Source organism: Rhea pennata, chromosome 4 (assembly GCF_028389875.1).
Source record: "Rhea pennata isolate bPtePen1 chromosome 4, bPtePen1.pri, whole genome shotgun sequence".
NCBI lineage: Eukaryota > Metazoa > Chordata > Aves > Rheiformes > Rheidae > Rhea > Rhea pennata.
In genome coordinates this window covers 66,604,242-66,619,229 of record NC_084666.1, presented here as the reverse complement: position 1 = coordinate 66,619,229, position 14,988 = coordinate 66,604,242, and the positions used below count along the sequence as shown (strand labels likewise).

General features: G+C 43.9%; 1 long non-coding RNA gene across 3 annotated transcripts; it reads right to left on the bottom strand.

The window, feature by feature from the left end:
• Positions 1-31: 31 nt before the first annotated feature.
• LOC134139593 (uncharacterized) lies at positions 32-7,484 on the bottom strand. Of its 3 annotated transcripts, XR_009958216.1 has the most exons (4): positions 6,680-7,484; positions 5,266-6,163; positions 4,493-4,595; positions 3,224-3,532 (listed from the first exon to the last, which is right to left on the bottom strand). It is a non-coding gene; the product is annotated as an uncharacterized LOC134139593 (long non-coding RNA). The 3 variants fall into 3 exon arrangements; XR_009958215.1 differs by lacking the exon at positions 3,224-3,532 and adding an exon at positions 32-214 and having other exon boundaries at positions 5,266-7,484; XR_009958214.1 differs by having other exon boundaries at positions 5,266-7,484.
• Positions 7,485-14,988: the final 7,504 nt, after the last annotated feature.

Genomic DNA, 14,988 nt, shown 5'->3' with positions numbered 1-14,988 from the left:
GCAGCTGGTTGGCGGAGTTTCACCAAGGTACCTTCTGCTCCCAAGAATCTCATCTTCAGCCATGTCTGGAGGATGTTTCAGATACAGGCTTGCCATGCTCACCTTTTATGTGGCCTTCCAGCAGGGCTCGTTAGGTGAAGCTCAATGCTACATTTACTGCTGTCTTCCAGTGTCCGATCAGCTTGGAGTATGGACAGAATTCATTCTTCTCTACCTGCAAAATACAGGGAATCTATAGTTCTGTTTTCTGGCATTTATAGTTTGTAACATCTATGCTAGAGCAGATCACATCACTAAGGAAGCATGCATTTATTTCATCTCTTTTAGTGTGTCAAACACAACAAAGGCCAGGAGATTATAATGTATTTTTAGGGAACTTGTCTTCACCATAGACTCCAGAGCTCTATATTAGACACCTGAGCTCCCTATGGAGTTCACAGGGAAAGATATGCACCACAGAATAGGTCCTGAAATTCCCAGCATGTTCATCACCTGAGTGATGCTGAGGAGGAGAGATCATGCCTTAATAGTGCTTTACATATGGCTACAGAAAGGTATCACTATTCATGTGAGATTCATAATATCCTGGGGACAGATACTTTCTTGCAAAAATGTAATAGATTTCCCCTTTGTTTTTCATCGCATCTTAGACATGGAGTGTAGTGCCACTTGCCTTTCTGCTCTGCTTACTACTTAATATGACTTTTTCAGAGGCTAAAGCTCACTTTCATTTTCCTCTCAAATATGGACATACTCTCTAAAGCAAGAACCACTTCTCACTTTCACTAATCATTAGATTATGGACATGGTCATATTTGGATTATCTCTTGAATTTGTTTCTTGCAGTTTTTCAGTTTCTACAGAAGAGGTAGAGGTTATCTTCATCTTCATGACAGCCTGAATGGGCTAGAGACTGGGGCAGGTCATGTGCGAGGGAGACAGGAGTTGTTGACTAGAATTTCATCAAGAGGTAAAAAGAATTTAATCCAAATTTCTCATTCTCAGGGTAATGGAGCTAACCTGTAGATCAGCTCATCTTTTCTGAGGTCTGCTCATCAGGAGTCTGCACACCGAGGCTAGATCTCCTGGGCCAGCTAAGTGCTGCACTTCATGGTGGGGAGGATGACTGGACCATTGGAGGTGCTTCCTGGGAGGATGGTGAAAGGAGGTGGATCTCCTTGCAGGAACGCAGGGAACATCGGAAGTCTAGTGAACTCTTGGCAAAAATAATTGCTGTATGGGTTTGGGCTGAAGGCCACCATATATATACTACAAGATAGCCAAAAGAGAAGCACAGGTGCCCACAGACACATTTTAAAAGATAGTAATAGCTGTTGTATTTTTCTGAAGGGTAATTCTTGTCTGTGGTGGTTGTGCTCTGAGAATACTTTGTATATCAGATCTCTCAGGGAACTTCGCGGTTTCTGGATCCTGAGTGACTCTATGTGGGGGATATATACCTAGCTGCTCAATCTTACTATGATATTCCTGGCATTTCAAATCAGAACGCTTGCGGGACTTCAGACCTAAACAGCAGAAGACATTTAGTGAATTCATGAGCCTCTGGTTTTAGGTGGCAGAGACTTCAGGATCACATTTTTTTAGTAGAAATGTCTAACACGCCCAACTCCCCCTTTAAGTGAGTGGGTTTTTTTTGTATTCTTTTTTGTTCTTTTTTTAGTATCTGTGGTGACTGCTTACATTCATTTTGGCTCTGTTTTTGTGGTAAGATGAACTATAGGATGGCCTGCATTTGCCTGCTGTTCCAGGCTAAACACACTGAGGGGTAGGTTGGGGACTTCTCCCATGGCACAGTATTCCTTGCTGTCCTTTTGCAGGATTCTGTGAAATAACAGGGTTTTGCATCAGTTAAGTCTCTCTGCTAACTAGTGTATTTGGGTTAAGGAAGATCACATGCTCTCTGGTAGCAATGTTGTGTTGTGCTTGATGATGAATGGATGCAATTGTTTGATTTAATAGATACATTTATTAACTTAGTATCTAGAAACAGCTTCCTGTGTCTCTGTAATAGATCTGCAGATAATACTTGCGTACTGATTATCAGAGGGACTTGAACTCCCCTTATATCTACACTTATGTTCATTGTATGCTCTTGTATCTGCTATTAATAGTGTCATAATGACTAGTCTGCACAGATTTTTGCTTTGTTCTTGTTTAGCCAGCTGTGAAAGGAAGCTGTAGCTGGCTGGGCCAAATGAAATGAGAGTCTGTCAGAGATGGAGCCAACTAGATGTCCTTACCTTCATCCCTCTCATTGCCTTTTGCAGAAAACATTTCTTACGCAGAAACTTTTCTTCTCCAGTCCGTTTTTATTGCTGTGGGCACCTTGATCCTCCCTATAGCAAGGCTGTTGGCTTCCTTGTTACCTGTGCTAGAGCTCCATCCAATATGGTAGCTGAAATATGTAATATTTATGCCATATTTTGAATTGCTGTATAAAGCTGTACTGGAGAACCTGCTCAAACTGTGTTCAAGCTGTGGAAGTCTCGAGGTGGATCTAATTTGGTCTACGACATCTATGCTCAGAGGACACTGTGATTAAATAGGCTTATACCAAAGAAACATGTCAGTTGTATCAATTTCTTTCCTTATAAAGCAACCTGAAAATACTCTCTCAGACTAATCACTTCTTGTTGTTTAATCCATTAACACACTTAGACTAAGCCTGCATTGTAAACAGTCTGTATTTGAGGTGGTGAAATCAATGTATTTAGTTTGAACAGTGACTGATAATGTGTTACAAGTGCATCTTATTTTGGTTTTATAACCTTCATTCTTTCATATATTATGTTTCATATATTATGTTCATATATTATAACAATAATTATGTTTCTTCAATCACTCTGTTTGCTAAACAGCTTATAGTTAATTTGAAGCAAAGTGTAGCAAACTTTAAAAATCAAATGAGAAAGGATGAAAACAGAGTTTCACTTCTGTTTTTCAGTGCAATCCTGTATTTTTTATTCCTTTCCTTTTTCCCCAGGGCTTCAGTCCAATCAGCAGCTCTCCCAAAGGCTGACCTTGTCCTATTAACTCTTTATATTCACTGCCACCCATTCTTCTGCCAACACTTCCCATCCATCTTTCAATTGAAATGGAGTATCTAACTGCTTCTGGCCCTGACTACTTCAATGCAGCAAGGAGAAAAAGAGAAAAAATTTCCATGAAAAAGAAACAGGAGGAAAACTGCATTTCCCTGAATATTGCTGGTTCCAGGTTTTCAATCAAAATGCCCATTTGTAGGAGCTGGAAATGGTTCTTCACAACTTGTTCTGTGAAGATGACAGGGAAAACAGAAATGCCATCTGCCCTTGGAACAGCAGAGAGAAAATTCACTAGGGGGCTCGTCCTTTCGTTGCCAAAGTCGTTGCAGACAGAAGTGTCCAATTTCTTCTCCATTGGTAGAAGGCGGCTACAATGCAGTCAGTATTTGTTTCTAGATAAACATCCTGATTTACCTTTTACTCATGGTATCAGCGGAGTTGTGCAGAGAAGTAGATCAAACTCACTGCTGGAATAAGAATCTGTATAGAAACTGATTTATGACACAAACAGCATACCCCTCACCGAGTAATGTGTGATTAATATTAACATGTTCTCCTTTCTAGCCACCTGCAACAAAGAACTGGAAGCACCAGGTCATCTTTCATACAGAGAAAAATACTGATTTCATAAAGCTAGGTTTTGTGTCAGTATGAATATAACTTTTACACATACACATTTACAATAATATGCCATTTAGGAAATGAGGGTAGGCTTTTTGTTGTTAAACTGGTTAAATAGCATCTTCTTGAACAACATGAAATTTATGTGTTTGTGAACAATATGAGATTCCACACATTTACTAAAAGTGAAATACAGCTACTTTCACAGATAGTGCAGCTCTTACACTTTTTAGTATTTGACTTTCTTTCATCTCAGCCTTCTCCTTTCCCCAGTTTTTGTCCATTGAGGGTTATTTGTGCATAAGGCTTTTTGATTTAATCCTTCAGAAAGGAAACATATTTGCAAGAGCTCACTTATGCCAGAATTTGGGTTCTGCAGCTACAGGCTAGTTCATTTCCCAAAATGATGACTCCCTGAGAACATTTTTTCCCCCCTTTATTTTTAAATTCTAACAATTGTAGCTAAAGAAAAGAAAGAGGTAAGTAGGTATTAGATTTTACATATGCTTTCATCTCTTCCTTGCTCTTTGCTGTAACCTAGGTCCTTCTCTTCAGGACTTGTTTTAGAAATTTCTGAATTGTTTCATTTTTCCTAAACCAGAGATTTGCACTCAAAAGCAACAAATCCTGATTATTAGCACCCAATTAAATAAATATACTGTGAAAATGCTTTGCCCTTTGATCAAAATGATACGCAGGGTCATGCATGGAATGGATATAAATTTTGTAAAATGTAATGTGGCTGCAATTGAACAAATGAAATTGTCCCAGTGGTGGCAGTATAACATAAGAAATAAGAATCCTACCAAAAATACAAAATGATGAAGGGTTTCCTCTTCAATAACATTTTTAGGCTGAGTCATCACTGCTGAAGAGGCATCCTTGTTCTTCCGTGAAGGGTGGAGTTGTCTGTAAAATGATAGCACAACCATTATCTTGCTAAAAATTGGAGAGAAAAAACATTTTTTTTTTTTACTATCAGGTAACTGGGCAAGGTCAGAACTTTGCATGAGACTGATCTTGTCTAATTGCCATTCAGTTCAGATCCTCAACTACCACTTCAGAGCAGGAAAGACAACAGGCATTAGGTATCTTGTGCTAAAACCATGTTTTCTTAACTGTGAAGGTAAACCTGATTTGTCTGTACCAGTAACACCAGAGGGTGTAACTTCAGAAAAACAAAAACACAACTATCTAGCTATAAAATGACTACCTCTGACAAGTAAGATCTTTTCTAATCAAATAAAAACCAGACAAACAAAACCCCCCCAACTCATCCTCTTGAGCTTTGTGGAGGTTTTGTATGGTCTGATAACTAGCACTTTTTCTGTTTTTTTCCCCAAATCGGCTGGTGCAGGGCCTGCACCTTCTTGTGTTTGTCCAAAGCCTGATACAACGGACCCCATAGCCCAGTGGAGACCAGGCAATTTAAATGAAAAGATACTAAAGATCTGCAAGGGTGAATAACATTATCATTATTTGTGAAGCAATCTCCTTCTCATAAGAAAAAAAAAAACAGAAAGAAGAAAAATAAATAGCCTTTTCTTTCTTAGTCAAATTTGTCAATACAAAGACCCACCTGTCCTGGTGATGGCTTGCAAATGAAAAAAAACATTTTGTCACAAAAGCTAGGGAAGGTTTTAAAGAGACATATTTGGCAGAGAGAGAGTTAAATGTCAATGGTTAAAAGGGTTTCAGCAGGAGGATTTTCTCTTCCATGGCTCTGTGAGTGATGTGTATCTATCCTTCTTATCTTGGTGAAGCAGCTGGGCTACCAACAGCATAAATCAGGTGCAAGAATAACCGAGTTATTACAAGAGATTTGCGGCTGGCTGGTGGCAGTGCTGGGAACACTGGGAGCAGACATAAGCGCCCAAAGCTTCTGCAAGACGGAGTGATGAGAAACACGAAGCCCGTGGTGCCGCGGAAACGGAAAGGAAGGAGCCAGGACGGCGGTGCTCCCACCTACGAGACAAGCCTGTCTCGGAGGAGCAGGAAGCTCTCTCGTCCCGAGTGGAGCAAGTGGGAGGTAAGTGTGCAGCCAGGGGTCGTTGCTGGGAGCGCAAGCCCAGAGCGTTACGTTGTGCGCCGTGCCCCGGCTGGATGAGGTCCCCGCAGCTTTGCCTGCCTCTGCGCGATTACAGCCGAAGCAGCGGGGCGCCAGGCGTCTGCCTGCGGCGCACAGCACTGCTTCCAGGTCAGCTGCTTGTCTTCGTTGCTGTGGCCCGTGAGCAGTAAAACCAGCCACCAGGCAGAGGTGGAGCGGGATCCTGCAACGAGGTGTGAGTGCACGGGAGAGATGCAGCCTGTGAAACCCGTTGACGCCAGAGGAGGTTGGAGCCTCTTGGGAAGCCACAGGAAGCTTCTTGTATACACAGTGCTTCAAACTTGAATCCTGCACTTCCTTTCTCAGCATCACGGCCTTGTGTGGACCGGATTGTAAATGACTGAAGCCTCTGCGAAGTCCCTGGGGTCTTCTGTTTACAGACACAGGGAATGTGTTGAAGATAGTTATTGCAATACAGACAAAGCTTAGGGAGCAGGGGCATTTGCTCATGTGCAGTAATTTGGCATCTTCCAACACAACCATTACAGGTAATACATATATTTTTTAAGGGCATTCTGTGAAGGGTGATGCTCATGATTTTGTTCCCGTTTGCCTAGCTGTGGCATATGGGTAACGGTGCAGACCAAGCAGCTGAAACTGCTCAGGAAAAAACGACAGCTCTGAGCCCTGGCACTGATACAAGGGCAGTCTCTGGAGAGGCCAAATTTCCTCCTCCAGTGCAAGACAGGATTTAAAGCGGCGTCACTGGGTCCAGGCTCCAGGTCTCAGGAGGGGAGGGATGCAAAGCCTCTCACTGTCTTTTATTGCCCCAAAAGATCTGGCTGCTCATAGTGTGATTCTTTAGGCTCCAGTTCTGACCTAACCAGTGTGAATTTTGTTCTTTCTGGATTTAGGAAGTGTGCATGAGAGAAATAGAGTTAGTTACGTATTTATGTTAGGCTAATTCTACTCCCAAACCACCCGATCTTGTGTATAATCCCACCGGTACCGCTGGGCTTTCTCTTGCTTTAGAGCAGCTAAACGATGCAAGGTCTGGAACATGCAGACTGCTTTCTAAATGAGTCACTGTGGAAAGAAAGGCTGGAAATGAGTATCTGGATGTTCCTCAGAAGATGGTTTCAGGCCAGTGGCTCACCTCCCACCTTTATTTAGGGGGATACAAATAAGCTTCCCACATTTCTGAATTTGCAGTCTCTGAGGAGCTCTTGCTTTCAGGGACAGCTGGTGTTAAATGAGCTCCCCCAACCCCTTTTTCCAAAATGTAGGTGAAACCTTCCTTTTCCAGGGCACTGTGCTGCACTTCCACAAAGACATCTGCATTTGGGCCACTGCCTGTCCTCTCACGAGCCATACAGCGTCAAACCACCTCTGCAAGGGTGCTCTGTACCGCACCTTCAATCCCTAACACTGACTGTGAGGGCTAAGAGCTGCAGATAACCAGGAAAGGAAAGGGGAACTGAAGGAAATGTGGGAACTTGCACCTCCCTCCTCCATCATTCAGGTGCAATCTCACATCAGAGTGCCACCCCTTCACCAGTGGATGCTTTTGAGAAATACTATTGCATTTCCCCTCTTTCCTAGTCTTTGACTTTAGGAGTCATGCACAACAAAACCATCACAGCTTTGTTTAAGAGGCTGAATGGTCACCCGCTTATCTACCAGAGGTCTCACTGCCCACCACAGGATACATAGCTTTCTTATTGCTGGCTTTGTCCGGCCTGGCAGCAACCATCTGTAAACCTGCTGATAAGCTGGCTCAGAGGTGACCTGAGGAAAAAGCAGAGTGACAAGATCCAAAGATGTCAACTCTTTCATACATTTGAAACAGAATAGGCAGAACATTTATGGGAACACTGGAATATCCACGTACCCAGCACAGGGAAAAGGAGCATTTTGTTAGATGTTGATGAAAACCTGTGGCAACATCTCTGTTTCTTCTACTCACTGTCGGAGTGGCTGTGTGCTTTTAGATATTTGCTTAGATGTTGATGTGCAGCCAAGCGAGGACCAATTGTGTGCCACCCTCCTGCAGCTGGGATCATTACACTCCCGCATTTAGTGTGCCTACATTTTGCCATGCATAGGTCTAGGTCTTCCTTGGCTTTTAGCAAACACCACTTGCCCTTTAGGGGGCACTTCCTTGCCCTTTAGGAAGGTTTAGGGGAAGGAAAAGAAGGAAAGATGGAGAAAGAAAAGAAAGACAGGTGAGAAAAAGAAAAAACCTAGGGCTGCTCAGTAAGCCATTTCTAAAGGAACTGCTTGTGAGTGAGAGCTCTCACTGGCAACCTGTGACAGTGCCTACTCAATGGTAAAAAGCTGAAAGCAGCCCTGTTAAAAAAGCATTAGACAAAAAAAAAAAAAAAAAAAAAAAAAAAAAAAAAGGAGGGGGGGCATGTGGCAATTCCCATGCCATCTGTCTCTGAGGAGCCAGGCATTGTATCACCATAGCAGTGAACATGATCGCTGCCAGCAGTGGGCATCTGACCGTAACAGACACTGCTGTGGATAGGTGGTGCCCTGCAATGAGACTTTTGTGCCATGATGTACTTCCATGATGAGGGCACATGTTGACTGCTATAGAGTTTCCCTAGCAGCTGACTTCTGGGGAGGATTTTCACCACACTTGGTTCTCATCAACCAGGGGTGCTGCTTTTGGCATGTACATGTCTTTAAAGAGCTAGTCTTTTTGCAGATGGTTCTGGCCCTTCAAGCCTTCCTGGTTTGCAGGAGAATCACAAGTGCTCTTTCCTAGTTTATGCACGGAGAACTTTGGCTCCTCGTTTTCCTGTATGTGTCCTACAGGGGAAAGAATGGGCATGGTCGTGTGGGTTGGCAGACAAGCTTGCAGATGATAAGGAGTCTGAGCAGCTCTGAAACACACTGGAAACGCATGCCTTCCTTGCAAGGCAGCCAAGTAGTGCAGCGTGGGCACCACAAGGCTGGCATGATATCTAGCAGCATTGCACAGGACAGGCAGAGGCATGAGGGACACTCATGCCTGTGGCATTGCCTGAAGAGATGACAAGGAAAGTGTTAGCAGACTAGAAGCAGCACAAAACCTCTCACTAATGCTGCTGAATGCTCCTGGTGTTATAAGCAAGCTAGGGGAAAATATAAGGGAGACCCGTGAATGGGATCCCACAGCTGCAGGGGGGTTGCGCCAAGGGTTAAGCTGTCTAGCTACCGAGCCTCAGGGAGGCTCACAGGCATCTCCGCTCTTACTCATCAGCTGTATAAAGACATAGCCTGACCACCTTGGCTTGGCTAAGCTTGAACTGTTTCTGCAATGCCTCCAACAGGGCAGCCTAGCATAAGCATTTGGAAATGGCCCTAAGATTTTCTTTTCCACTTCAATTTAAAAATAGCCCATCACTGTTTGCTTTCCTGGGCTTATTTTTCATACCAGACTCACAACAGAGTGTTCCACAAAAGCTCTTCTCAAACATAATGTTGTTTGTGACATTTCCTAGTTCTTTCTTCATAATTCAGGCAATCCTGTGCAACATGTAAAGAAAATATCACAGCTGCAAGCATCATGCAGCCCCCAAATTAGTGCAATAAAACCATCATCAGCCCTTGTAATACTTTGCAATATATCTTGTGCAATTGCATGAAACAGTTTTTGAAATACTGAGGCCCTAGACACTGTAACAATGACAACATATCATAGTAATAGTGTTAGCTAATGCACAAAAAGAAAAATCATACTGCAATTAAAGCATAAGATCAGTCTCTAGCTGCAAAGGTGGAGCGCTGTGCTCTGACACGCGGCACTCCCGTCCCCCTTCCCCCGGCGAGCGTGATTTCGGAGAGCCCTTCTCCCCGTCTGCTCACCGAGCCCTGCGCCAGCCTGCCCTGCCACTCTCCCCCCCGCTTTCACAGAGGCTGCGCACGCAGCCCGCTGCCATCACACGTGGCAGCTCTTACTCAGCAGCCTTTGTCCTTGCTCTGAGACGCTGCCTTCCCCTCGCCGCACGCTCCCCTCCCACCCGGCGGCAGCCTGGGTGCTAAGAGCATCTTTCCGTGGCGGCCTCGTCTCTGGTGTGCAGACACTGGAGATCTGCCCTCAGCCTTGCTTGAGCAGAAGCCCTAAAATCAACAACGTCTCGAGCAAGGAGCGCTTTTTGTCCTGTTTCTAGCCGTTACTGTTTTTTCAGGAGGGAGACAAAAAGCCTTCAGCAATAACTGGGTCAATCTGTAATCTGTATTTCCCATTGGAATTGCTTGTGGCTTACCGCATATTACGTATTTTCAGTGTTTTCAGGCTCTGCAGGTTTCCGTTGCCCTTCCAAAGAGCTTTCTTTGTCAAGACATTTGGGGATCATCCCTGTCTGAGAGGGAACATCGCACTAGCTGAATGGGGGAATCTGAAACAGAACAGTAAAAGCCTCACATCCCTAGGCTTGCCAGCCAAAAAATGAATCTTGGGGGATTTTCGTGCAATTATTGCTTACCTGTTTTAACTAATTAGTTTAATTAGTGAAGTTCATTTAATTCTCAGCACTTTTTATTCCCAATTAGAAATGGGCCTGAATGAGGACCTGGGTCTCAATTAGGAGACGAGATCTTGGTCACTAGCCGTCTTCAGTGGCTGACACAGCACAAGCATGGGAACCCTCTGGAAGCCGCAGGGAAACACTGGATCCAAGCTCCTCCTGCCCTCAAGCTCTCAGGCCAGTCTAGAAGCAGATCAGGAGCTAAACGCATGGCAGCTTCTGCAGGGTCTGAACACACTTCTCGTGCCAACCCTCCCCCAAAAGGGGGTGGTTGCTTTTTGCTCCCTTCCACGTCAGTCACATCAAACCATCTGTAATGACCAGACACATCCCTGAACCTTAAAGCTGTTGCATCGCATCATCCTTTTCAGCTACTTCTTGCAGCCTTGGCTCATTCTGAGAACGACACGTAGCAAACTCAAATACGTGCTGTAGTAAGTCTTTACAAAGACCTGCAGCAATAAATTATGCGTGAACACAAAAGTACACTTATTCTGTGACAGCCACAGCCATGCGCACGGGGAGTCGGGACAACAGCCTCTTTCTGTTTCTGACTCGGGCATTGAAATGAGGCTGCTCGTAACCGCTCTGTTCCTGCATCCATAAAAGAGGGACAGTGATACATACCTAGCCTGCGTGTGCTCTCGCACGTCCCCCTGAAAACTAGACCCCCAGGAGTAAGCACTACTTAGAAACTGCAGAGTTCAAGGATGAGGTATCAGCAACTTGCAGCGGTCTGTATGCCATCAGTGGGGTTTCTCTCAGCACACGTTCACGCTGGGAAACTTGAGCAGCGCTTACCGCCGTTGTTATTTTCAAAGACCGATGTCTTCTACTCAGTGTCAGCGTGTGGCCTCTATTGCCTCATGTACCAATGAAGGATTTTAACATCTGTAACGCCGGCACTCTTAGTGAAATGTTTGACTTTCTCATACTGCAAGTCAATGTGGAGACAAATGGCTCTCTGCAGATTGTACAGGTAGCCTCCATTTGCAGCTTGTAGGGCTTCTCCATAAACCTTGATGTTCTTTCCTAGGCCCGGGATCTCCGTCCCTTGCTAAGATGCGGTTGCTTGAGTTGCCAGCTCCTTCACTAGAAACCTACAGGTAGCACACTGGAAAAAGAAAATACAGTTTGGCATCAAAAAGTAACTGGTCTGATTCTGGTCTCAGACCTTTTTTTCTGCAGGTGTAGTACAACAGATTTTTCACTGTTTTATACCCTGGATGCAAGAAGAGTTTCAGACCCAAGGTTATTCTACTGTCGAGTTTGGAAGTTTCTGAAGCACCCTCACTGTAATGCATGATGAAAGGACTTATGAATTGGTGAAGTTTATAAAGGGAGCTTTCACACTCATACAGTGGAGACGCAGTTAGCTGTGAAAAGGTGATGGGCTGAAGATTCATCTGCCTGGGGAATAAGACTCATTCTGACAAACTCTCTTGATGAACTGCCCAAAGAAGTCTGATGCTGGCTTATGTTTTTTTTTCTTCAAGAGGACCACTAGAAAATAAAACGATTGTAGTTTCCTTTGCTGTAGCAGAGCTAAAGACAGTATTAACTAGAGACTGGATCCACTGCTCACTGAAGTCAGTGCAGTTTTTTCTGCTGGCTTTATGGGTGTTGGAACTGGCTCTGTATTAAAGCTTACTTTGATTTTTTGCTGTTGTGTGAGGCTCTCTTCCCATTTTTTGGGGGGAATAGCTTTAGGAGGCTTAAAGTTTAGATGAAATATTTGCTGTAACTGGTCCCCTGCTTCTTTTTTTTTCCTTACATCAAGACTCTCCTTCTCTTTTGCAGTTGTCAGCTATAGTCATCGCTGGCCTCCTCCTGCTGTACATCTTGCTGTGTTATGAGAACTTCCATTTCCATGTGGCTCATCTGTATGCTCATCTGGGGTACCCCAATGCCCAGCACCTTGTGGGACAGAGATATTTGAAAGGTAATATTTCTCCAAGCCCAGCTTAACTTGGTGTCAGAGTATGGGTGTGTATAAAAAAGAAACACAAATGTGGTTCCGTGCTTTGTGGCACATTACCACACTGCTCTATTTTGGATATCATATTTCATATCCTAACTATTACTTCACTTCCTTTTCTTTGTCTCATATCTAGGAGCTGGAGTGGAAAAAAATGAGGACATGGCCATGCACTGGTTCAGGTGAGGCGGGAATAAACAATTCCCAACATGGCAATTAGCTCTCTCCTGGGGGAGGAGAGGAGGAAGAAGAGGCAGCAGTGCCTCCTGCAAAGAGAGCTGAGTCAACCCGTCCCGTGATGCAGCATGGGGTGTTAGGAGGGAGACCCATCGCGCCTGACTGCTGCCAGGTGCTTCACTGCTTTCCCTATCTGCTGTTGCTATTTTTTAAATCAGTGGGAGGCAAAGTGTGTTGATGGAGAGGGATATCGGTGCTGCCATGACTGTGTTGGCCAGTGCAGCCTTCCTGGGGAGGTTTCAGCCACAGGTAGCAGCAGGGAAATGTGACCTGGCCTAAGAGTGGAAGGGGACAGAAGCTGCTTTAGGCAACAGAAAATAAAAGCAGCAGTGTATGAATTTCCCACCCTTTGTGTACGCTCACAGGAGGTCTCTGCCATGTAAATGAGGCAACTGTCCCCAGCACGTGAATTTGCTGCGGTACCTGCTGCAGTGCTGCATGAGGTAGCTGCATCCCTGGCGAGAGCTGGGGCTTCTTCCTCTGACACCCACGGGCAGCTCAGCCAAGCCCAGGCGCCCTTCAGCTCCTGCTGAGAAATGGGAAGGACAGGCTTTCCGTTCTGCACAAAAAGCCGAGAGAGAGAGGCATGTCAGATGTTTCAGATGCGTTTGGTTAAGGCACAAACAAGGTGAAAGAAGATAGCATAAAGCTGCAAGATCTTTAGGGCTAAAATAACTGGGCCTGTGACACCAGGGGTTGTGAACCAGGAAGGCATCTTTAAGGCCATCCATACTCAGTAACACACCGAAGCCTTAGTGCCTTTCCCAAATCAGGGCCTGACAATTTTAAAGCGGTCATTTCAGGATACTGATTTATACATACCCTTCTCCTTGTTTGCGCTTACCTTACTTGAAAATATTCAAACTAAGGTTTTCTTCTTCTGCATTTTCTCTTATCATTTTCTTTCCTCCTCTTTTTCCTCCCTTTAGAAAAGCTGCAGGACAGGGCCATCCACACTCCTCCTTTAACCTGGCAGTGGGAGCACTCAAAAACATGACGATGGCACTTGAAGAAGGGTAATGTTAACTGTTCCTGTTCTTTTCCTTTGCAGCTGAATTGCTGGTTCTTTCCGAGTGGGTGGTGATCCAATACCAGTCTCTATAGGTGTTGCTACCCAAGCATTTTAATGCCTTATCATTATATTGTCAGTAATGCAGTTCTATCTGTAGCTAGAAAGCCAAAACCCCTTGGGTTAGCCCATTGATGTTTTAAAAATTAGATGACACGGTACCTAAAATGCTTGTAATCTGGTTGTGTATGTATTTCCATCAGTAATTTCCCAGGGGGAGTGAGGGTCGGTGAGAATCATACTGGTATAGAAAGAGCTATTGAAGATGCACGCAAATTTTCTGCTAGAAAGAATAGTCTTTCTTTTCAGAGGCACCACTTTCTTGCCCTCCTTTAAGTCTAGGGAAGCCAGTTAAAAGTTTTCTTTTGATTTCCAATGGGTTTTGTTGAAGCTACTCAGGACACATCTTTCTTACTCTGATGCACTTATGCATACTTGAGCTGCACACACATGTTCCCAGCAAGATCAGATAGCCAAAGATGACTTGTCTTGCCTACACCAAAGTGAAACTTAATCATTTTTCTGTTTTTTTTCTTCTGAGTTTTTAAAGTTTATTCCTAATTTGAAATTTAAAATTGAGCTTGGGGAGAGTAAACTTAAGCTAACTGGAAGTGAAAAAACAATGTTTGTGCAAACCCTATGACTTGAAACCACCATGTTTCATTTAGATCTGTGTTGTGTATTAGGTCAGGTGGGCTCATGGGTTCAGTTGTATGAGGAGTATGTATCCTGAGAGCTCCAAATTCATCTCTATTGCAATTCAATTAAATTGAAAAGATCACCAAAATGCAAACATACATACAAAGGTGACAGGGAAAAGCAGAAAGAAAATTAGGTAATTTTCTGAATAATGGAGAACTGACTTTACAGAAGTAGTTATGGTCCTCTTAAAAAAGCCTAGGTAGATAAAAATCATATAGGAGCAAATGAAACTTCTTTCTACATGTTCCTGATAATGACTTTATGTCCTCCAGGGAAGTGGAAAAGCTCCTTGGTGTGGCTGCAGCCCAAGGGCTCCAAGAAGCTCAGGAACTTTTAGAAAATATTCTCAAGAACAGAAATCTTCCCTGAACAACCACAGCAGAGCTAGAAGCACCGACGCTCCTCTAGCCTTGCCTTTTTTTTGTGTTTGGCTCCTCTGCTTCATCTTTGCTGAATGTCTATAGTCTTTAAGTATTCGAAACATTAACAGGACATTACATTTGTTCTGCACTGGATCACCACAATTAGATCTACAGCAGTGATTTGCTGCAAGATGCAGGAAAAAAAATACAGTTATATGCACTTCTTTTAATGGATGAGAATTCAGGTTGAATTCAGTTTCATCGATGAGCAGTACAGATTAGCTCCAGTCTCAGTTTTAACAGCAAGGGTGATTCAGTCTGTTTGTCATAAAATGCACAGTGTGGGATAGGAAAATACCTGAAATGATCAATGTTCTGATACTCTCCCTT